Raw genomic sequence first — 24,520 nt, forward strand, 5'->3', positions numbered from 1 at the left:
CCAAATGCTTCATCTTGGAAACAAGCCACACACCAAAATAGTAGGACCTGCACCTGCTTATTTTATTAACTCCTGAAACTGCATCATGCAATAAAGCACAAAGCTGTCTATTGCTTATAATAAGAGGCCATGGCAACACTTCATGAGCAGCCTTCCAAACATACACATAAAACACGAGAGTCTGTTGACTGTGGTTCAGTTAAAATCAACCACTATAATGAGTCTGTGGTCGCCGTAATGCTACTTCGCTCAAAATAATAGCATAACTGCAAGAAATGCCAAAATCTTGCTATGGATACCACATTGTCAGACTTTGCAATTTCGTAAGCGGGTCAAATACCGTACAAACATGAGATTATAATTAATGAAATTCACTCCCAAATTTACTCCAGTATTAGAATCTACAGGGACTTTTTGTCTCAGCTAAAAATTAATATAAATTATAAATTAATTGTCTCAGGATAAAAATTATTCAAGCACATAGTTAAAATAAAAGCATGAATCACCTCAGTTCGTTGATAACTGTCTTAATTAAAACCTCACACAAGACTTCACTTGTTTTTCCATTACTTGGAAATGCTTTGTGAATAATCCGGCAGGCATTATCCAGCCAATTAGCCATGTGTTTTTAAAGGTAGTCAGCGCTAGGGTGGTCAGAAATTGATTTGTGAGAGGAACTTGGACGGCGGCAGCGCACTAAACACCTCTGCGTGTAATGTATGATCAGGCACAACCCAGTAAACATATTGTAGATGTGACTTTTCCATGTAGTCGCCGCCGACGAACAAGCCTGCTGACAGCAAAAGAAGTGCCTGCCACCCTTGCAGCTGCCTATTCACTGTCTTTCAGCAATAGAGAAGCATGCCAGATGAAGTCATAACCCCTTGAAACCAGCTCCGTCAGTGCCACTGCAGGGATCCAAAATCTCTAATGCGTAAAACAGCGATTGTGACTCAATTGGGGCTACATGTGGCCACTGGCAAATGCATTTCAACCTGGCCCATAAATAAAACCTAAATATGAGCTTGCATGTCTCCTAACCGGAGCGCAGCATGCGGTTCTTTCTTTGATATGATTACAAGCAGAGACAACCGGCTCTGGACATTCCATCTCCAATGGAGCCTTTTCAGCGTTTCTCAGTAACGGAAGTGGTCATAGTTGAGTAAACTTAGAGTGCAGTAAATGAGAGAGTACAACAAATATTTTTTTTATAAACCTATTTGCTGAAATAATAAAAGGAAAACTCCACGATGGTGTTATTAAGACTTGTCAGAGAAAGGATCAGAGAAAGGGAAAAAAAATTGTGAGACTGCTAATGGCAGACAGAAGAGAGAACAACGTCAAATTTACTGTACCACCCATGGACGCTACATTAGAAACCAACATAGGCTGATTTAAAAAAAAACGTAGCCCTACATACATTTCTGGAGATTATGAATTATGTAGCCAGAAGTACGTATGGCTGCATTTCATCTTAAAAATTAACGCAACAGGCGATGTGACGCCGATTCTTTTCGGGCTTACCAGCTGATCGCTTACCTCCATATGGATGGCTTTCCCGCTGTTACCAGTTTGTCCAGTGGCTCGCCATGTACGTCAGTGACGCGTACTGAAGACGCAGTAAGAAATTGACCTAGAGGGGGAGGTTCAAATTCAGCGAAGAACGGTTCCAGAAAGTGGATAAAAATAAAATAAACAAGTATATAACAGGGTGAAAATGTAGCAAAATCTGAAAACGTGGTAAACACCAGGCGAGGGCTTTTCGTTTTCTGGATTGCTTTATAAAACTGTTGGTTGCAAAAATAGCTTGTAGCTGAGCAACTTTTACCAGGTAGCTTTTACATTTCCAAGAGGGTAGCTTTTATCGTACGTTCACACCAAAAGCGGCGAGAGCGTCGCAATCAGCAATCAGAATCCACCGCTTGAGGAGTCCAGAGAACAGTCACTGTGAACTTTGGTTCCGACCACAGTTGTTCCCAAGGGTTTGATTATTGCGGTCGCCGGATTCCCAATTATTTGCAATGTTTTCTTATTGGAACATACATTAAAAAGTTACTGGTGAGTTACTGATGTGCATTAATGTTATAGATATATTTCTTTAAAAATGCGGGAATCTCATGTGACAATACAAACAGTATTGCTGCTTCAGAATATTTCAGACATATGGACATATAGGATAATTAAGAGGAGCAAAGCCACACCACACGCAACTCGATCTTCCATTGTTAAATGGATTTGATAAAAAGTGTGCAACATTTTCACGCTAGAAAGCATGTTTTATGCAGGAATGTAAATGATATGACATGCTTCAATAGCCCTTTGAATATGAGATCAATGTAGGGAATTTTGATGCTCTCGCCACTGGAGCTGAAGGGAGAAAGCGTGGTCAACAGGACGGCCAGATCAACCTTTGACACTCTCACCGCCTTCGGTGTGAATGCACAGTTAGTGTAGTTAAGCTACATCTTAAGTAGAGTAGCTAATAGCTTAGCTCACTACATTTATTAAGTAGCTTGCCTAACACTGCTAGGTGGTTCGAATGCTGTTTGATGTTATAGATGATATAATACATACATAAATACATATGAATGTTGATGTTTTTTAGAATCTAAATATTTAAAAACTTCCAAGAATTTAAGAGGCTGATGTCTATTAAATGTATGTTGTGAAAAGACGTCTTTCTTTATTGTGTCCTGGAAGCGTCAGGAGAACGACCAGTGGATCCACCAAGGGTTTCACCGAGGTCATTGTTTGGTCTCTTTCTGTATTTGGACAGGGGGGAAATCGTACCCTTTGCCACCCACAAGCACTCAATAAGGGCCTATCCAGTTAAACTGCCAAAGTGAGACATCTGGACAAAGAGGTCTTTTTGGAGATGCGGAGTAACACTGGATGCGGACGGGATGAGGCGATTGGAGCTGTCCTCCAGGGAGTAGGAGTGGCAGTGTCGTCGCTCTAAGCCGTTGAAAGGTGCACAATTCAACAGGATATCACATTGTCTTGTTTGACAAATGGATTCTCTGTGGTGACTGGGGCAAGAGCGGCGCTGAGGAAGTTCAACTCAAAAAGCACTACAGGCTCTTAATTACTTCCCTAACATTGTAATCGGATAATCTCTTAGATCATTACAAAGCTGCAAACGTGTAACTGTTTTTTCAGTTTAGATATGGGCATTTAATATCAGCAATTTATAATTGAATAAGGACACACTAAATGAAAATCCTATAGTTTCTTTTAAAGAATCTTGGGAAAATGACCTTGGTGTTGATATTACGAAAGAACAATGAGAGGATATTTTAAAGATGTTCCACTCCTCTATATGCACCAGACATGGCCTTATGCAAAGTAAGGTGCTCCATAGCGCTCATTTACCCACTGCCAAATTAGCCAAATTTTCCCTGATAGAAGTAATGCCTGTCATCTCTATCTCTATAGGTTCTGGAGTTGCCCTCAATTGAAAAACTTCTAATCCAGTGTGGATTTTTGACACATTTGACACTATTAACATTAATCTAGACCAGGGGTGTCCAAACTCGGTCCTGGAGGGCCGGTGTCCTGCAGATTTTAGCTCCAACTTGCCTCAACACACCTGCAAGGATGTTTCTAGAAAGCCTAGTAAGAGCTTGATTAGCTAGCCCAGGTGTGTCTGATTGGGGTTGGAACTAAACTTTGCAGGACACCGGCCCTCCAGGACCGAGTTTGGACATGCCTGATCTAGACCCTTACCCTTTGACAGCCCTTTTTGGTATTTCAGAGAGAGTTGACTTAAGTGTTGCATCTCGCCAGGTCATTGCTTTTTGTACTCTTTTTTGCTAGACGAGCCATTCTTATCAAATGGAAACAGGTGATTCCTCCATCACATAACATGTGGATCTGAGAAATCTTGAGTTACGTAAAACTTGAGAAATTAAGATGCTTACTTGCAGGATCTCTCAAATATTTTACAAGACCTGGAACCCTGTTTTTGACTATATAATCAAAGGCTTACCCTGTTCAGATGATATCAGATCTAATACACAGTAATTACAGTTTTTCTTGTTTGCTTTGACCTGGTTAAAGAAACTAGGTTTCACTTTATTTTTATTATCACTATCCCAGCAGAGCAGAAGACAGGTCTTGCAAATGTGTAAACCCGTTCTAATTGGATTGACACATTTTCCCCACCATTTTTCAAAACAGTTAACACAGCTGTCATTCAAGCGGTCCTAACGCCATTGTTTTAGCAATGGTTACTAAACAGAAGCCATTTATTCCTAGCCATTAGAAACTACCAAGATCAGTATGAATTCACTGAAGCACCAATTTGACACTGCTTCAAACAAATCTTCAATTAGCAATCAGTCTGCAAACATTAAAAAGGTCTGTGTTGTTCTGTGCCAGCATGGATGGAGGAGGTCAATTGTAGTTATGTCCTGTACTCCCAATAGATTTGACTGTATATTGGTTTACATGTGTTTTCTCTAATATTTACATTATTTTATTACTTTTGTCTTTTTACAGTCTTTTTTTACAGCATTTCAGTTTTCAGCCACAGTTTAAAAGATGTCATGAATTCAATATAAATTTAATCAAAGCATTTCTTATTCTAGATCCAATTCTTAGGCAAATTTGACAGCCCAAATAGAAAAACAACAAATGGTATTGGCAATAGGCTACAATGGCAAGCAATGGTGCATTGATTCACACTGAGTTCTGTATTTTGTAGTCCATTGTGTAATGATTAATTGAAAGAGCTCATATACTTGTTTGCAAGTTGTGTTGTTCGAAGGTAAAACTAGCTTTTGTTGCATATTTTAAATGTTCTGACACAGTATGTGCCTTTTGCAAGCAAAATGTGTCATTTTGACCATGAGTGCCGCTGTTTAGGCCTGTGTGTTAACTGTTTTGAAAATGTGGAGTTTCAGTTGATGGCTTCATCAAAGCAACCAAGATAAACTGTAATTGGAAAGAGCAAATGTTGAATCCTTATTGTGAACCTAAATGTTGCTCTTATTGCAAACTTATTTTTTTTATTTCTTTAAATTTTACTTTTATTTTTAATTTATTATAATATTTTTTTTCTTTCTGAGGATATGTTTGTTTATAATTCATACATTTTATTTGTTTTATTTTGAGAAGATGGTGGGAAAATTTAAAAATACAAATAAAACAGACATATACAAATACAAATAAAAAGACAATTTGTAATATTTCCTATGTTGCATTGTAAACTATGATGTATTGTCCTGTTAAATAGCAATAATAAAAAAAAGCAAATGTGAACATGCATTATGAATGTGACCAAAAATGACAAAGCCATTTGACTATCTTGTTCGTAAACAATAGTGTCAGGACTTTTCATCTTGATGACACTGACACTTTCATTGACATGAATACTTGCTTTTGAGGAATGAGCTCTCCATTTTGAGCAAGTGACACGCTTTTGCAGGTTATCAACTAGGGTTTGCAGTTTGTACTAATTGTTTTGAGAAATGCACCAAAGACACTGCGAAAAACTGTAATATAGTCTACTTTATAAAACAAAGAAAATAAATGGGAGAATGGTCTATTGGTTAGTCTAGCCAAAACTGTTTTTAATACGCATCATGGAATTTATTGGTAAATGGGTTTCCATTGCAGTCTATGCACCTAGACTTGAATACATTAGGACTCAATAGAGAACATGTTTTTATAGCTATTTTTACAATGCATGTTTGTGTTTCCAACATCATTTATGCAACATCTCATTATTAACATAAAAATAGGTGAATGGAAACAGCTATTGTCTTCCTGCAAAGTCAGACTAATCTGACATTTGCAAGAAATACAATAATAAAAAAGCCTGCAAGTTAGCACTTGTCTTTTGGACTGTACAGCTAAACAAGTGTAACACACACAGACACAGACACACACAAAACACATAACGCTGAGGTGAAACGTGAACCTACAATTATCTACTCTCTTATTTCACACACATTTTTAAGCCTGGCAAGTAATCAGATCCAACACAGACTGATCTTAACCAAGCCAATGTGCTGGCAAACCCAGTGCCACAATAAACTGTTTCACTGTTTTACTGTAGATGTAAACTTGTCTTTGTAGTGTTTATATTGTTTGTAGTCATTCAAAACTACAAAGATGCATCACAGAAATGATTTATTCAACAAAAATCTTGACATGAAATATGACTGGTTATAGCCATGTACAGAGCTTAGCAATGACTGGCAGGGGGTTTTATTGGACTTTTGCTGACAGATCTTACACTCTCACACAGCATGACTATTGAGATCCTAGCGTACATAAACGCCCCTCAACTGTTGCTTCTTCTGGGCTGTTGATCAAGGGATTTTAGCACTGGCGAGCGCAAGAACGAAAGAACAAGATGGATGCCCACTTCTCTGGACCTCAAATGCTTTGCAAACAAACATCGCCAATGTTTGTTTGTCGACAGACACACTTGACCCCAACTGTGCTGCAGATACAAACAATCAGTAAACCGATTCTCATCCCAATAATTGCCATGAAGCATGTACCAGAGCTCCAGCCCATGATATATGGGCCATGTCAAATCAAAAATCACCCCTATTTGCCCTTCTGAATCCTCTGATTAATTTGGTCTACTATTTAAATAAAAATAAAAAAAGTCTCAAAAGTGCTACCAACGCCATCTTCAACACGATAACGATTCCTCATCGGCTAGCTATAGAGCAGAGATGCCAAAACTAGGGCCCACGGCCAAAGTTGGCCCATGGTAACCTTTGATTTCGCCCGCCATTCCATCTGAGAATGGTTTATAGATTGCCAATTTGAATTTAATGTAACCTTTTATTTATTTGTTTTTTGATTAAGCAACAAAAAAAGCTATCTGAAATTAAATGTTTCAATGTAAATGGTGTAAATTACTCATACAATGGATGCAATGCAAAGACTTATTATAACTTAGAGTTGTAATTTAAAGTTTTGCTGCATTAGTTACAATTCAAAGTAATGTTTTCCATTTATTTTTTAATATTATGAAAGGAATTTGGAAGCTACCCATGTTAGTTGTAATGTAAACTAGTTTGGTACATACCTGTCAACATTGGGATGTGAAAAAAAGGGATATGCCCACCATAATAAGGGATCCCACCAACCCCCCACAAAAAAATCCCCAAATTACTAAACATGTTCATTTGGAGCTGTTACATTGTAAATAAACAGTTAAATGGTCAATAAAATATTTTTAAATTATTATTAAAAATATTAATATTAAAAAAATATTTAAAAAAATTAAAAATATAAAATATTATTAAATATAATAATAATATAATATACATTAGCAGCAAATACATTAGCAAACAGTTCAGCTTATTAAAATTAATAGCTATTATAATAAAATAGAATCAAGCTAGCAAATCTCATTAGCCGTTTTTCCACTGTATAACTTAAACATTCTGATTAAAAAGCAACCAATGAATCTCTAGATTATTAAAAAAATAAATGTATTACATTAAATAAGAGGTGTCACTTTAAAAATGCACACATCTAATATTATAATGAAAGCATTCAACTGCTTTCCTAACTTTCATGCTCATTTAGGACTAAATTACTTGTGTTTGAAAAAAAAAAACCCTACCAAGATCGACATCTTTATATGTTATTATTGTTAATTAATTATGTGTGTATGTCTGTTTAAACACGCACCCAAAAGCCAGACTTTCTCTCTGCTTCAAATCGCGTGTACAGAATCCGTTTGGGAAACAGCATCTGTTTATCACTATGGAGCACATCAGCTGACAGTCATGCACCATTATATGACTGTTTTGAGGATTGCATAGGATATAGCACCTGTAATCAAAGGAAAGGGAATCACGCCGTTTTTAATGTTTATTTAAAAGTGTTTTCATTCCTAAACAAAGCGAAAGCACAGAACAGACTAACATTTAAGAGCAAGGGCGACCCCTGGTGGTTCGGCGGTAAGGGATTGCGTATAGGGAGGCTCGGCTGTTCAGAGAAAGACTAAAAATACGGGAGAAATACGGGAAAATACCTTTACGGGATGATAGCGGGATAGAACAGTAAAATACTGGAGAATCCTGGGAAAAATGGAAGGGTTGACAGGTATGGTTTGGTATATTTAACTTAGGCCCTCTGCTATCAATGATATTTGCTTTTTGGCCCTTTATAAGAAAAAGTTTGGGCACCCCTGCTATAGAGTTTGCAATATGGGAGTAAATAAGTGCACTTGGGTTTTCCAAATTGAGGTAGTTGGTTTTATATTTGCACACTCATTCAGTTACAACTTGTGACATGGTCTGAAATCACATGTAAATAAGACTTTAAAACAACATTAGCACTATTTATTTGACTGTGAACAGTGTTGTACTTTGACAGTCATTGGCTGCTAATATGATTTCACAATTTAGAATTTGCAATTCGGAAATTACATTATTAAGGAGATAGTCTGAATGTGAGACTAAACCAACTTCAATGTGTTCAAAGTAGTGAACATTACTTGTATAAATTTGTCACCCTAATTGATGCACTTTCCAATGCTAGGTTTAGACTACACAATATTTTGGCCTGTTATTATAGTCACTTTTTCAAAGCAATAGTTTATTGACAACCAAAACAATTTTGTTTGGTTTTATTTTTAGTAAAAACATAGTTTATTTTTAAAGTAGAACCATAAGAATTAAAGATATTAAAAATACACAATGCAAACTAATCACATGAGGTTGAACAAAAGGTTAAAATTGAGCGAGGAGTGTGCTCGTAAATTTTACTAAGTAGGCTACAATGCCATTAGTTTATGTCATGACAATATACAGTATTTCAAATATGCTGAAAAAAATTGAGGCTTTGAACCTTCATGAGCAACTTTAAATTTAAAAAATTAACCATTAAATTTTAAATATAAAAAAATTAACCATTATGTATATAATATATTGATTAACACATTTAACATGTTTAACAGAGTAAGGAAATATTCACAGCATGTCTGATAAGATTTTTTCTTACTTGTTTTATTTTAGTTAGAATAAAATAATAAAATTATTTGCCCCTTTAAGATATATATATTTTTTCGATAGTCTACAGAACAAAACCATCGTTATACAATAACTTGCCTAATTACCCTGACCTGCCTAGTTAACCTAATTAACCCAGTTAAGCCTTTAAATGGCACTTTAAGCTGTATAGAATTGTCTTGAAAAATATCAAGTGAATCATGACTTACTGTCATCATGAAAAATATAAAGTAATTTAGTGATTTAGAATTGAGTTATTAAAACTATTATGTTTAGAAATTAGTTGAAACAATCTTCTCTCCATTAAACAGAAATTGGGGGGGATTGGTAAACAGGGGGGCTAATACAGTAATTCTGACTTCAAGTGTATGTGAATCATGTTTCAACAAAATACATTAGTTAAACTATTATGGGTCAAAATTATCCATTAATGTTTGTAAAGCATGCTCAAACAGCAGCTAAATGCGACTCCATGTCTTATGTTTCAGTTCTCAACTCTGAGATGTTCACGAGAAAAACAACCGAGCAAGCAACACAAGAACCGCACACTCGACTCGTGTGGCTTGCGTGTTATAATAAGTAGTTTTGGTAACTCACAGAGACGACGAGATGAGCAGTGTTTCGCTTGTCATCTGAAGATTTGTCCAGTCACCGTCTTCATCACAGGAGATGTTCCCGCCAACTGTTCTGCGCATGTCAGGGTCAGCTGTTCAGGTAAAACGAGATGTCTCGCGCCTATATTTAACGTCGTAGGGGCTTTGTTTGACGACGTTATCGTTTATGTTTAGGTTAAGATATGAAATTTGTAGCTATTTCAAAAACAAATAAAGGATAAAAAAATGGAATTATCAATTTCAAAATCAGCTTTATGTGGCAGTAATTTCTAGGATTTTGTTTATTTCAAAGTCCCTGTTTAATATAGTGTGTGCAATTTCCAAACGGATGTCAGTTTCAGTTTTAGTTTGTCAGTATTGGGTCATAAATAGACATGTTGTAAGCAAATGCTGTAGGGCCTTTTTATGAGGTGCCGTATAGGATTTAAATCAAACTTTGTTTATCAACACATACATAAAACACGTGTATATACACCTATAAATTACTCGCATATACACCTATACTACTGGATGTTCAAAACAACATGGATGAACTTGTGTATATACATATAAACTTGACGCATGAATACACCCAAATACACACGCACATACATATAAACTCGATCCTCACATAAACACTCACATTAACACATACACATACATATAAACTTGCTGCATGCAAACACACCTATACGCACTCGCATATACATATAAACTTGATCTATGCATATACACCCATGAACTCTCACATAAGAATATAAACTTGATGTGTGCATAAACACCCAAATGACACTTGTGCAAACATACAAAATAAAATTCACAAACATATATACAGTTAGTTGTGTATATACATATATGCAAGTGATTTCATATGTGTGTATGCATGAATTTTCACAGTAAAAGGAAGTTATTTCACTTTAAAAGGAAGTCGTTTAATTTCAACGTAAAAGTCCTTTGAGTGTAATGAACAAGATTATTATTTGTCATGAATCAGGTTATTGCAAACCTTAAGAAACAGAAATAATGTGATTAATAGAGGGATTACATCTGTTGAATTATGAAAATAGATTATGCTAATTCTAAAAAATAAATAAATCAAAAGGTAATGCAAAGGAATGCTCCTGCAAAATTAAAGGTTTATTAAGCAAATAAATTATCGGAAATGTTATTATAGTTTAATAAATATAAAGTTGCTTAAGTGATCATTTTGAATAAAATATGTTTGTCTAATATTAGTTTATGTTTGTTTTATTATTGGTGTCACTATTCGTCAAGGGTTATGATACACAATTATGTCCAGTAGGGGGCAGGAATGCACTTAAGTGGGTTTTCCTGTCACCAATAAACAGGCTAATGCACCAAAATGCTGGATGCCAGCTGCTGTAAAAATATAAGTAGTAGCTATTAAACACAAAAGGAGTGTCCAGATAATATATATAGCTTTTCCATGGGGGTTAACTTGACCAACATGATGAGCAGAGACTTTTAATCAGCGTTTTTTTTTTTTTTTTTTTTTTTTTGGATATGCTGAATAATTAACAAATCAAAATGATACCAAAATCTTACAATTTTGACACCCACATTGTAAAAACATATAAAAAGCATAATAATTATAAAAATGTAAAAAACAAAACAAGAAGACTATAGGCTACATTAACATTTGCAATAGAAAAGAGGAGTTTAGTTTGAGTATACATTTATATTTATAATTCTGGTTGCTTTTTGAACGTCCTTTAAGGGTTCTATCTGTCCATTTATATTTGTGTATGTAATTACCTAATTAAATTAAAAGGTTTTAAATAAAAATATTTCTTATTTTGAATAGTCTATTTATATAGACTAATATTTTATATAACATATGGTCATAATTTAACATATTTAATCCCTCTATTAATCACATTATTTCTATTTCATAAGCTTTGCAATAACCAGATTCGTGATAAATGTTTGTGAATTTTATTTATTTTTTTTTTTGTATGTTTGCACGAGATGTTATAGGTGTGTTTGCATGCAGTGAGTTTGTGTATGTGCGCGTGTTGTTGAGGGTATATATGCATAGACCGAGTTTATATGTATATGCGAGTTTGTATAGGTGTGTTTGCATGCTGCGAGTTTATATGTATGTACATGTAAATGTAGGTATTTATGCGAGAATCGAGTTTATATGTATATGTGAGTGTGTATAGGTGTGTTTGCATGCAGCAAGTTTATATGTATGCGCGTGTGTTAGTGTGAGTGTTTATGTGAGGATCGAGTTTATATGTATGTGCGTGTGTATTTGGGTGTATTCATGCGTCAAGTTTATATGTATATACACAAGTTTCATCCATGTTGTTTTGAACATCCAGTAGTATAGGTGTATATGCGAGTAATTTATAGGTGTATATACACATGTTTTATGTATGTGTTGATAAGCAAAGTTTGATTTAAATCCTATACGGCACCTCATACCTTTTAAAGTGAGATATGTAACACATAATACTACTGCGACTTTGACTTTTGTATCATGGTATGTTTTTTAAAATTACTTGTAAAGAAATTCACTTCCTTTTGGTGTTAAGTCCAATAGTCAAACCCATACCAGAGCTGACAGAAATGCACATTTTGAGCCAGAATTGGTCTTTAGTTGTCACATATGCAAAGCGTTTTCTGAAATATGACAGGATGGAAAATCAAACTGAATTTGAACCATGAGAGCTGACGGACCAAGAATTTCAAGGAATAGCTGGTCTATTTTCAACTGAATGTCTAAATGGACAACATCTGTGACTTGATGTCATGAGACATTACAAAACTGTTCCCTCAAAAATGACTAGTAACTTAGCTTAAAGTTATTTTAGTTTTGTGGTGTTTAATGTCTAGTTCTGCAATAAATTTAATGGTGCATTCTACGCTCTTAGAAATAAAGGTACGCGAGCTGTCACTAGGGTGACAAATTTGTACATAAAAGGTCCATATTAATACCTCAAGGCTACATATTAGTACCTAAAAAGTATAAAAGTGTTCCTCTTAAAATTTGTAGGTACTAATATATACTTTTGAGGTACCATCCATCTATCTATCTATCTATCTATCTATCTATCTATCTATCTATCTATCTATCTATCTATCTATCTATCTATCTATCTATCTATCTATCTATCTATCTATCTATCTATCTATCTATCTATCTATCTATCCATACATCCATACATCCATCCATCCATAGTTCACTTCAAGTACAAATGTGTAGCTTTTGAAAAGGTACCACCTCAGTGACAGCTCATACCTTTATTTCTGAGATTCTGGGAGTAAACCGGCTTCAGCTGATCTCTTTATAGTTCATAAAGGAAATTAATCATGATTAAATAATTGAAAATTGATTTTGGTTGTGTAAACTAAACCCTTGCATGTTTAAAAAAAATAAAATTGAAAATAAAAAAATCTGTCTTATATTATTAAAATAATTAGCTGTCATCATGATTGATAATTATATAGTATCCATTACAATTCATCAAAACAAAGTGCACTGTAAAACCCAAAAAGTTAAGGTAACTCAAACCATTTGAGGAAACTGATAGCAACAAACCATTTAACGTTCAAAAACTAAACCTAATGATTACTTCAAACTTACTCCATTTGCATGAACGAAGTAATTTGTGCACAGTAAAACTCAATAACTGAAGAAAACTCAAACTACTGTAAAACCCAATAAGTTATGGAAACTCAAATCGTGTGAGGAAACCGATTGCTACAAACCCATTGAGTTAATCTATAAGAGTACTGATAATTTACTCCCTTTAATTTGTATTAATGAGGTATTTAATTAACTCATTACCTTCAACACTGTGTTTATAAATCTTTTCAAATGAGTAGAATTAACTTTTAGTCAATTTTTCAGTTTACTACAATCATTTCATTAGATAAAGTTGACTGTTGGGTTTTACAGTGTACAAAAAGTAATATAATTATAAAGTTGCACCACAAAGTCAGTTGTTTTTCGAAGGACACAAAGAAAGAAAGCTAGCAAAAACCAATGGAGCCTTTTTCAATAAACAAAGACACATCAAATAAATAAATAAATAATACGATGTCTGAACTTTAAGTGAATTCTGACCTTCTGACCTGATGAGTGTTAAAAGCAAATAAACAAAATGATTTCTGTGACGCACATGACGTTATTCTGCTGTTTACAATCTGTCAGATTCAATCAGTTGGGTTTGGACATATCAAAACACATATGCGATGACTTACTTTCATGCTGATACTTACAAACATAAATTTAGAAAATATCGAGTCACATTCAATTATTCTTGCCATGCTCTAACGATCTAATGATGACAGATGTCAAAAGTCCTTCCAATTGTGACATTTTGTCTCTTAATTAATAAAATACACAAATGGGTCATGTTAAGTATGACTCTATAGAAGGCAGTAATGCTGCTGTCTGATGCATGGATTATGACACACTGACAAATAATGATTTATTGGATCACCAAGGTACGTGGTTGCAAACAATATATATGGGCTAAATACATATACGGACGTAAATAAGGCAAGTGTGAAAGCCCCCTAAATCCATTTGAGTAAACGTACCAATTTGAGCACAGTAAACCCCAGTAAATGAAGAGAACTCAAACCAACTAGTACTGTAAGGGTGCTTTCACACCTGTAGTTGACTTCATTTGGTCCGGACCAAGGGCAACAAATGAGACATTGTAGCATTTTCTGCCGTTTTTTAGTTCTTTTCACTTTTCACACTGATTGCTTTGATCTGAACCAGTTGAAAAGTTATGTTATTGATGTCACACTCAAAGAAATGTTCTGATGGATCCAAGTGCGAGTGAACAATTAATATTTATTTGACACAGTCAAAACAAATGCAAGGAGTGAGTGCGGTGCTAGGGCTAGGAGAAAACAGGGCAGGGATCAGGCAGGAAAACAGGGTCCAGGTAACTCCTCACGGTCATGAGCACAGACAAATTGCACACATAAGCACAGGTAACGAACTGACAAGGACACACAGAAAACGTCGCCCATATATAGGCACGGTAATGAGCCTCAGCTGGCGAACTAATCAAACTAGCTGAGTGCCGTCATAACACGTGACCAAAACAAATACACGTGGGCAACAAAAACAAAACAAACCCACATGATCAAACAGACACTCTGGGAGAGCTCACAAACCTACAACCGTGACATTTGAACATATTTCCTAAACTGCTTTTCAATTGTTCAGAATTCACATGCGGGAAAATAACAATGGAACTCCCTCAAGTAAACTGGCAGACACAAAATGCTGTTTGTAACTATGGCGGGACGACATACTGATTGTACATAGAGCTGACTGATTGTATCATAGTATTTGTACTATATAGTTTGTATACATTACTTTAGACAAACTATACATTTCGAGAATGAAGCGCATCTGCGTCTGGAAAACAATGTATTAATGCATCGCAAACGGCGAAGGTGCATCGTGCGTCACTTCAGGAGGAGACGTGAATTAATTTAGCTAAACTGCGACATGGTCATCTTCCGTAAATATTACCACCGGTCCACCAGGTAATGTTTTTCCCTCTCTCTGTCTCTCTCTGTTTAAAATTGTTGGCAAAGCGCTGTCAACGAATATTTTTCCTCCACATCCTATAATGCAGAGCGCATCAACCTACCTCTGCTGAAAAATCCAGCTTAAACCAGCCTAGGCTGGTTGGCTGGTTTTAGAGGGGTTTTGGCCACTTCCAGGCTGGTTTCCAGCCATTTCCAGCCTGGTCTTAGCTGGTCAGGCTAGGAGATGACCAGCTAAAACCAGCTTGACCAGCCTAGCAGGCTGGGAGCCCAGCCAAAACCAGCTATGTCCAGCTTAAACCAGGCTGGTCAAGCTGGTTTTAGCTGGATTTAGCTGGTCATTTTCCAGCCTGACCAGCTAAGACCAGGCTGGAAATGGCTGGAAACCAGCCTGGAAGTGGCCAAAACCCCTCTAAAACCAGCGTGGTCGACCAGCTAAAACCAGCCAACCAGCCTAGGCTGGTTTAAGCTGGATTTTTTAGCAGGGACGGCAGCTGGATTAGTCCGAAAAGGTGCAGTACTTTTTGCGGTTGGGTCTGTTTTAGTTCGGATCATATTCTTACCACAAACTAACCACTCCAGATCACCTCTTCGAGGAGATCTCTGTACTTTTTTTTGGTCCGCTTTTGGTGCAGACTCGAATACTATTGCTACATTCACACCAGTCCGTCCATCCATCCATCTGTCCGTCTATCTATCTATCTATCTATCTATCTATCTATCTATCTATCTATCTATCTATCTATCTATCTATCTATCTATCTATCTATCTATCTATCTATCTATCTATCTATCTATCTATCTATCTATCTATCTATCTCAACTGAGCCAGGTTTCTCTCAGGGCTTTTTCCTTTACTTTGGTCAATTGGTGAAGTTTTGTTCCTCGCCACTGTTGCCACTGGCTTGCTTGGTTTGCGACTTGTGGAGCTGAGAGTCGATGGATTTGCTCTTCAGTGTTTGGAGTTTTTTAGCAGTGAAATTTAAACCACACTGAACTGAACTTAACTGAACTCCAACTCTGAAAACTGCACTGACACAATGTCAATTTACCAGAACTTCTTTGATAAGCTGCTTTGACACAATCTACACTGCCAAGGCGCTATAGAAATAATGATGAATGAATGCGAAGTGTTGAGTTCAGAGTAGATCTATTTCTGGGATGCACATGACTTTGTTTAGCGGTTTAGATGACCTGTTAGAATGGATTGTTTGTGTTTGGACATTTGAAAACCACACATGTGATATTTCTTTCCCATTATGATCCTTTGCAGACATAAATTAGGATAAAATCTCTGACCCTGAGTCATGTTGAGATATCATCGCTCGCATTTGAAGTTGTTTGTTGAGATTTCTTCAACAAGTGCCGCCTTTGCTTTTGATATTCACTCCATTTGCAAGAAATGTGTCCGAGTCTCCAGCCAGGACTGGTTTGAATACAGCAAAACTGACGACCTGGTTAATCTAATGATGACAGACGGCCTCATAAATCCTTACAATTTAATGTTTTTTGTCTTCTAATTAAAAAAAAAACATGGCCAGGGTTATGACAGGTAAGAAGTTCTTGGAATTCCTGTTGGGCATCTGCTGTGGAGTAGTAAAGAAAAAGCCAGAGAGATTGTTTCACCAGGAAAAGCTCCAGAAATAAGGAACTGGCATATTGCAGCCAGCGTGTTTGGATAAACTCTAAAACAATTACAGTGTGACCTTGGCCTCGGCGCATGTGGTAGGTTTGGCCTGATTGAAATGATTTGAAATAGTAAGAAAAATGGGTCATGTCAAGAGCAGAAAGAGAAAAGAGTAACGGAAACTTTGAGTCGATGCTGAAACTTTGGCAGATAAAATCACTTTAACAAAGCCATAGCGTTATCTATCTGTCTGTCCGTCTGTCCGTCTGTCTGTCTGTCTGTCTGTCTGTCTGTCTATCTATCTATCTATCTATCTATCTATCTATCTATCTATCTATCTATCTATCCATCAAACCATCCTTCCGTCCGTCCTTCCGTCCATCCATCCATCCGTCCGTCCGTCCGTCCGTCCGTCCGTCCGTCCGTCCGTCCGTCCGTCCATCTATCTATCTATCTATCTATCTATCTATCTATCTATCTATCTATCTATCTATCTATCTATCTATCTATCTATCTATCTATCTATCTATCTATCTATCTATCTATCTATCTATCTATCTATCTATCTATCTATCGACTCGTCCATCAGTTCAGTCCATCCATCCATGCATCCATCCACCCGTCCATTCGTCCATCCATCCCTCCGTCCATCCATCCGTCTGTCCGTCCATCTATATATCTAATCTATTTGTCTGTCCATACACCCACCCATCCATCCATTCAACCGTCTGCCCGTCCGTCCGTATGTCTGTCCATTCGTCCATCCATCCATCCATCCATCCATCCATCCATCCATCCATCCATCCATCCATCCATCCATCCAACCAACTATCTATCTATCTATCTATCTATCTATCTATCTATCTATCTATCTATCTATCTATCTGTCTGTCTGTCTGTCTGTCTGTCTGTCTGTCTGTCTGTCTGTCTGTCTGTCTGTCTGTCTGTCTGTCTGTCTGTCCGTCCGTCCGTCCTTCCTTCCATCCATCCATCCATCCATCCATCCATCCATCCATCCATCCATCCATCTATCTATCTATCTATCTATCTATCTATCTATCTATCTATCTATCGACTCATCCATCAGTTCAGTCCACCCATCCATGCATCCATCCACCAGTCTATTCGTCCATCCATCCCTCCGTCCATCCATTCGTCTATCCGTCCGTCCATCCATCTATATATCTAATCTATTTGTCTGTCCATCCATACACCCACCCATCCATCCATCCATCCATCCAACTGTCTGCCCGTCCGTCCGTCCATTCGTCCATCCATCCATCCATCCATCCATCCATCCATCCATCCATCCATCCATCCATCCATCCATCCATCCATCCATCCATCCATCCATCCATCCATCCATCCATCCATCCATCTATCTATCTATCTATCTATCTATCTATCTATCTATCTATCTATCTATCTATCTATCTAATCCATTTGTCTATCCATCCATAGTATGTTTACATCATTACATCTATCCAGTAATTTAAATATATTCTTGCTGTAATATGTGTGTCATGTGTGGGTAAGTTGCTTAACAAAATGCATCTTGAATCGAGCCGTAAACATAACTTTACATTCTTACGTGATTTAAACCACAAATGTAAGAAAAAGTTGTGGCCTGTCAGTGATTACATAATATACATTAACATATTGAGCTGCGGCTCTCACACAGCATCCAAAATTTCCCAAAGAACCATAAAAGAATTACTTCAATATATCTGATGGAGGAAAGAAAAAAAAGTCAAAACTCACAGCTGACACACAAAAGAACGTGCATTTTTCCCAGTATTAGGTGGGGTCTCTTGTGTGGCCTTGACTTTCATTATTCCACATGTGATGTCCAGGAAAGTGTGCCACATGCTACCTCGGGCACACCACCAGAGCCTTCCATCCATCAACACGACACTAAAGCCTGCTGGCACACGCACAGACACACTGAGGGCCAACGCTAACAACTGTGTTGGATTACGATGACACATTTGTCTCAGAGGAGCGAGCCGCTTTGGGCCGCAGACATCACTTTGAACCAATTAGCAGATTACGGTTGCTGCTTAGTGCTGGTGGGTGGCCGACCATTGCTAATATCCCAGTACTGTTCGAAAAAAGTCAACGTTATACGGTATTAGAGCTCGGATTTAAGGCTCGATGACCATCAAGGGACTTTCTGCCTCGCTTGACTTCTATATGAATCTGAGTTGATAGAACAATGCTTACCTATAGCTTCCCAATAGCCCACCCAATGCTTGAGACGCAAGTCATTATTTAGTATTAAAAACACATGTGAAATGTAACACCAACGCCTGGACCGTTTGACCATGAGCTGAAAGCCTGTAGTATTTCATAATTATTACAGGTCGTGCCTCTTAGACTGTCCAAAAAAAAAAAAAACATTTGAGAAAATGATTTATTATGGGCTACAACATCAGACGCTCGGCCCTTTAACGGTCTGTAAAAGTAAACCGGCCAGAATGATTTTCACTAGCCCTGGATCGCTGTGACCAATTGTTTTTTACGACAATATTTGATCTGTTCAAAATAGAAAATCCAAGGGGAAAAGAAGAAATACAGCTTTTTTTGTCTGTGCTAAAGGTGTTTTTAAGGAATGGCTGTGGAAAATCCCTGTGATTTCATCACTTCCAATGAAAGCATTCAAAACGCTGAGCTGATGAAAGAAATAAAACATCATGTTTGTAGAGCTGCCACGTGTAAAGGAGCAGAGGCAGATTTTTCTTGCAAATTTGATCATATTCATATACAGTTGAAGTCAGAATTATTAGCCCCCCCTTTTCTCTATCTATCTATCTATCTATCTATCTATCTATCTATCTATCTATCTATCTATCTATCTATCTATCTATCTATCTATCTATCTATCTATCTATCTATCTATCTATCTAATCCATTTGTCTATCCATCCATAGTCTGTTTACAACATTACATCTATCCAGTAATTTAAATATATTCTTGCTGTAAAATGTGTGTCATGTGTGGGTAAGTTGCTTAACAAAATGCATCTTGAATCGAGCCGTAAACAAAAACTTTACATTCGTACGTGATTTAAACCACTAATTTAAGTTAACTCAATACTTTTGAGTTAACAGAAAAAAGTTGTGGCCTTGCAGTAATTACATAATATACATTAACATATTGAGCTGCGGCTCTCACACAGCATCCAAAATTTCCCAAAGAACCATAAAAGAATTTCGTCAATATATCTGATGGATGAAAGCAAAAAAAAGTCAAAACTCACAGCTGACACACAAAAGAACGTGCATTTTTCCCAGTATTAGGTGTTGTCTCAAACTTTTCACAGTATGTTTGGTAAATTTTTTTTCTTCTGAAGAAAGTCTTTTTTTTTTGTGACTTGAATAAAAGCTGTTTTTAATTAAAATATATATATATTTTTGGGACGAAATTATTAGCCCCTTTAAATATTTTTTTTTCAACTGTCTACAGAACAAACCATCATTATACAATGACTTGCCTAATTACCCTAACCTGCCTAGTTAACCTAATTAACCCAGTTAAGCCTTTAAATGTCTTTTTAAGCTGTTTAGAAGTGTCTTGAAAAATATCTAGTCAAATAGTATTTACTGTCATTATGGCAAAGATTAAATAAAATAGATAAAATAAAATAATAAATGAGTTATGAGTTATTAAAACTATTATGATTAGAAACGTGTTGAAAATGTCTACTCTCCGTTAAACTGAAATTGGGAAAAAAAATAAATCTACACACTTAGCTTCAGGGTTCTGATCTATTGACCTTATTCTTCAATGCGGACGTGTGCTTGTTTCGCGATTGTTTTAGAACTTTCGATTAAGTTCCCTATGGGAGAAATGACTTGTAATAATAAACTGCGAGAAAACGGTCAAACTACTTGCTCTACAAAACAAGTGTTTGCACGATTATACAGACAAAGTAGATTAATATAAGAAAATATCAGTTTGCAGTGTAACAAACTGTTTTTGACGTCTAAAAATGAATGATAGTGAATGAGACTGGTCTCGAACCAAAAAGATTTAAATGGCTGCGCCCGCTCATATGCGGAGAATAAGGTGAATAAGATGTGTGTAGAAAACTTCCTTAAAGTGAACACACCATAATACATTTTTATTTATTTTATTTTTATTTATTATTGATGGCTATGTAGGCATAATTACTGATCTAAAACAGTCAACACTTAACAAAATGCATCTTGAATCTATCCATAAATATAACCTAAACGGGTGGTCCAGGGTGTTTTTTTAATTCTCGGTTGTGTATAAAAGATGCAAAGCAATGTGTGCTCATGCTTCACTTGTAGAAAATCACGTTATTTTATTATACATCTTACTTTGATTATATACACTTACTCTGCTAACATAAAAATGACTAATATATTTCATAGTTCCTCTGAAAGGCCCACCCTCAAGAGGCTCTGATTGGTCAGCTAACATGATGTGCTGTGATTCGCAGATCGGCTCTACTTCACCAGTAAAGCGTCACGCCTCCACAAGCATGTGCTTTGCCACAGCTGTGTAAGTACCAGACATCCCAAGTCCTCCAGAAGTACCGGGAGTCTTTATCAATTGCCGGCAAACTAATGATAATCTCACGGAATCGCGAGTTTTTTAAATATCTCGTGCACCCCTCTCCACCACATCGTCAGTACCTCCTCACCATCTCAGTCTCTCCTGGAAATGACTTTGCCCAACTTGGGATGTCTGAAACACTGTCAGTCAGATTAGCTGCTAGCAGTATTCGTTTGAGCCTAAAGGCTCGTACACTGAAGCACTTTTCGTTTGCGCTTATCGTCAGAGTTTTTCGAGACGTTCTTCCAGATTCAAACCCAAGCAATTTTCACTGGCGTCGAGCAGAAGAGTTTGCAAAATCACTCCTTGATGTTAGAGGGCGCTACACAACTTCTGACACCAGCTTGTAACACGGAAGAAGAAGAAGATAGAAAGTTGACACGCTTGTTGTTAAAGTTACTGGTGATTCGAACTAGCATAGAGCGCATAGAGACACTGCAGCACTGGTGAAGAGTGTGAATAGACTGATAAATATGAATTTGTAGCTAAATTGTTAGCGGTGGTAAACAAAATTTTTCTGTTGTTTACATCTTCGCTACAACATACAGTTAATGCTAGACACAGTGCATGTAATTATCAATCGTCAAAGTAAAGATCAATTTGTAACAAATAAAAATACAGGTTGTGACTCACGATCCACAGCTTCTGCTTGTTGGAGCTGCTCCTTTGAGGAGTTTTTAGCTTAATCGAGCTCTGAATTGGGAGAGATTCTGTAAGTTCTTCTTTGTCAAATGCTAGCTATAGGTTTTTTATAATTCTCAGGAACATAATTTAAATTAAACTGTAAGCACTTCTCTCTGTGTCGTCTCCTTTGGAGGCCCAAATACAGAAACAGAACAAGCTCTGTGGAAATAGCAGCACTTGGACCACATTTTAGCTTTCTCTGCTGAACCATTACAGCGCCTCTGGCCACGCCCCTTCACCCCATTACATTCAGAGATGTTGTTTATGTTCAAACAGCTACATTATACATCAACTAAAGTATAACATATGATATCGTAGTGGACCACCCCTTAAATATTCACAATTTTAAAACATAGATATTAGTTAAATTGGGCTGCATGGTGGCGCAGTGGTTAGCATGATCGCCTCACAGCAAGAAGGTCGCTGGTTCGAGTCCAAGCTGGATCAGTTGGCATTTCCATAGTTTCCAGTACTGGGGTGCGTTTTGGAAGGGCATCCGCTGCATAAAACATATGCTGGATTAGTTGGTGGTTCATTCCACTGTGGCTTAAACATGAAGTTAACTTACTAGTTTTTACTAATTTAAGTGAATTGAATATAAAAAAATTAAGCTGTCCCAAAAAAAACCTTAACAATCGCATTGTTTCAGCTCATTTTAAATAAGTAATTTGAACAAGCAGCGAATGACATTGTGCTTTGAGTGTATAAGTGTGTACTCTAGGAGCAATCCTGGTGGTAGCCATGCTTTCTGAAGCAAAGAGAAGTGTTTCTTAACATTGCTGAGGGAAAAACTCGCCGAAGTCTAACATATGATTTAAAATTGATGTGGTTTACTTTGTGAACCCTGTGATTTACAGTTCTGACGAAGTGTGGATCATTAATAAGCCCAACATACACACATTTTAAGACCATTCTCTTTACTCCTGAAGGACTCCATGGTATTAAGTGTGGGATGGACAACATTAAGCCGTTTCCGTGATCCAGGAGCATTATATGAGCCACTTTGTTAGTGGTTTGTCATGTTAACGGCCTTAGACATTTTATATTCTTTCGTCTACTCGTAACATGTCTGCCAGAAACACAAGAGCTCAGTCTTCATGTTTTATTAACATGTTAGGCCATTAAGCTAATCCTGAAACGGCTATTGAGAAGAAAAGGAAAATGAAATGCAAGTGGGTTATTTTTAACATAAGAGCCCTTGAGCGTATTAGCTAATAAATGTCATCACAGATAACGTCACAGAAATACAAAACGTATAAAGCTACCGAGACTTTTAAAGAAGATTGTTATTTGATGAAGTAACGTGTTTATAAATATGCCAAAAATTATGTCAGGATGAGAATAATTTGATGACATTTTAAAGGGATCACAATGCAGCCCTAAAATACTTTAATCCTTTTTTTTACTTCACCTCTATTCTTCAAAACACTTTGCTTTACTCCTTTAAATACAATGTTTTGTCATTTTATTTTGCCAAAAATATTTGAATTATTAAAGCAGACATTTGTCTCGCATTTAATATGTATTTTACGCCTATATATTCTCATGCTGTATTAAACTAAATCACATATTTATCGGTATCGGCCGATAAACACTGAATGCTCATTATAAGCTTAAAAAGAAAATTTGGTTGATATATAAATGTCAATAAATGATTACATCCAGCAGGCACATAATGTCGTAAGATGTTAACATTAGGTTAGATTCAGGTCGTGGTTACAACGTGATTACAACGTCAAATGATGTTGATATTTGGTTGTTTTTAGCTTGCGTTGGTAATTGACCAAAATTCAATGTCAGGCCAACATCACATTCAAATAAAATACTGATATTTATTCGTCAGGTATGGCAACCTTTATCCAACGTCTGATAAATGTCATAGTGGTAACGTCCAAACAACGTCAAGTTGTAAAATCTTTGGAGGTTGATATTTGGTTGTTATTAGGTTGTGTTGGAAAGTGACCAAAATCCACAGTCGAACCAACATCTTAAACCAACGTCATATTGATGTCAGGTACTGACATTTATTCGTCAGGTATGGCAACCAAAATCCAACGTCTGATAGACGCATATTGATAACATCCACATGTCAAGCTGTAACGTCATTAGATGTTGATATTTAGTTGTTTGTAGGTTGTGTTGGTAAATGACCAAAAATCCAATGTCGGGCCAACATCTTAAACCAACTTCATATTGAAGTCAAACACTGACATTTATGCATCAAGTATGGCAAATAAAATCCAACATCTGATAGACGTCATAGTGGTAACGTCCACACAACGTCAAGCTGTAACATTATTAGACGTTGATATTTGGTTGTTTTTAGGTTGCGTTGGTAAGTGACCAAAATCTAACATAGAAAAAACATCTTAAACCAACGTCAAACTGATGTCAAATACATATTGATTCATGCGTCAGATATGGCAAGCAAAATCCAACGTCTGATAGATGTCTTAGTGATAACATCCACACAACATCAAGCTGTAACATCATTAGAC

The 24,520-nt window shown here is 36.6% G+C and overlaps 1 protein-coding gene across 1 annotated transcript in view; it reads right to left on the reverse strand.

Moving 5' to 3' along the window:
* The window catches only part of tbck (TBC1 domain containing kinase), a 173,697-nt gene extending 163,912 nt beyond the window's left edge, over positions 1 to 9,785 (reverse strand). Inside the window, exon 1 of the mRNA XM_087236400.1 lies at positions 9,585 to 9,785. The gene's annotated coding sequence lies outside the window, so the exon portion shown is untranslated. The remainder of the gene's footprint in view (positions 1 to 9,584) is intronic.
* Between the last annotated feature and the right edge of the window lie 14,735 nt (positions 9,786 to 24,520).

This window comes from Danio rerio, chromosome 1, assembly GCF_052040795.2.
Source record: "Danio rerio strain M-AB ecotype USA chromosome 1, GRCz13ab, whole genome shotgun sequence".
Taxonomy (NCBI): Eukaryota; Metazoa; Chordata; class Actinopteri; order Cypriniformes; family Danionidae; genus Danio; species Danio rerio.